General features: G+C 69.5%; 1 long non-coding RNA gene across 1 annotated transcript; it reads right to left on the reverse strand.

Moving 5' to 3' along the window:
* Positions 1-500: 500 nt before the first annotated feature.
* Positions 501-942, reverse strand: LOC112954195. The gene is made up of 2 exons (XR_003250670.1): positions 869-942; positions 501-594 (listed from the first exon to the last, which is right to left on the reverse strand). It is a non-coding gene; the product is annotated as an uncharacterized LOC112954195 (long non-coding RNA).
* Between the last annotated feature and the right edge of the window lie 541 nt (positions 943-1,483).

Genomic DNA, 1,483 nt, shown 5'->3' on the forward strand with positions numbered 1-1,483 from the left:
GGGGCCGCGTGGGGACACGCCCCCGAGCCCCGCCCACTGCCCCAGCCCCACCCACCCTTCCCATGCACCGCTCCATGGAACCTGTACTGCTTCCTGGGGGCGGGGCCAACTGCAGACACGCCCACCGCCACGCCCCCGATCGAGCCGCACCCCCCACCCAGGCACTGCCCCCTGCGCTCTGTCCTGCTTCCTGGGGGCGTGGCCTCCTCGGGACACGCCTACAGCCCAACCCCTGCCCCAACCCCGGCCAGGGCCCCGCCCCCCTGAGCCCTGCCCTTCTTCCTGGGGGCGGGGCCTCCTTAGGACATGCCCGCTGCCCTGCCCCCAAGGGAGCCCCTCCCCAACTGGCCCCACCCCTTCCAGGTCCCACCCATGCAGGCCCCGCCCCCTCCAGGTCCCACCCATGCAGGCCCCGCGCCCCTTGGCCCAGGCCCCGCCCCTCTTGCTCCAGCCTCACTCCTCAGGCTCAGGCCCCGCCCCCCGCAGGCCCCGCCCCTCACAGGTGGGCGGTGGTCATGGTCTTGGCGTTGCGGGCCTGGGTCACGTGACAGGCGCGGCGGAGCAGCGCGGCCAGGAAGAGCTCGAGCGCCCGCGCTGGGGGCGGGGCTAAGGACACAGGGGGCGGGGACACGGCGGGAYCCGCCCCCGCCCTCCACCCGCCCCCCCGGAACCCGACACCCCCCTTGGGGGCACCTGACACCCCCTATGGGACCTGGGAGCCCCTATGGGGACCCAGGCGTCCAGAGGGGGCGGGGCTAAGGATGAGGGGGCGGGGACACGGGGGGACCCGCCCCCACCCTCAGGGACCTGACACCCCCCCCCCCGGGGGCCCCGCCCCCCCCGGGGGCCCCGGCGTCCGGGCGGATACAGATGATGACGGGGACGGCGGCCGCCACCTTCCCGATCTCCTCGTCCGTCTGCATGATCTTCTTGATGCGTGCCTGGGGGGGCGGGGCCGCCTCGGGACACGCCCCCGGACACGCCCCCCCCTCCCTTTTTTAGGCCGCCACCCGCTCCGTGTGCGCCCTGCGCGCCGCCGCCCTCCGGGCCCGGCTGGAGCCCCGCCCCCGGACACGCCCCCGGTGAGAGCCCCGCCCCTGTCCTGGCCCCGCCCCCCTGCTCCGGCTCACACCTGTTTTTTATTATGAATCGATAACAAATAATTAGCAACACTGGTGATTCATAAATAACTAATTACATTAGTAAATAATTGGTTATGGTAACTAAGATTATGAAAGTTATTGTTAAGTGTTTRAGATCTAGGTTTTTAGTTAGTTTAATAGATACTAAATTAGTTGTTTTTGTTTGTCAATCATCGCCCCCCCCCTTGTGGAGCAGCGAAGAGGCGGAGCTGGAGGCGGAGCTAAAGGCAGCCAATGAGCGCTGGGTGCGGGCAGCCAAGGTGGGGGCTCCGGGCTCCCCCCGGACGCCGGGGCCCCTCGTCAATTCCCCCCCCCGCCCCAGACTCTTGGCTCCTCCCCCA

This window comes from Nothoprocta perdicaria, unplaced genomic scaffold (genome assembly GCF_003342845.1).
Source record: "Nothoprocta perdicaria isolate Ctin4 unplaced genomic scaffold, notPer1 scaffold_1092, whole genome shotgun sequence".
Lineage (NCBI taxonomy): Eukaryota > Metazoa > Chordata > Aves > Tinamiformes > Tinamidae > Nothoprocta > Nothoprocta perdicaria.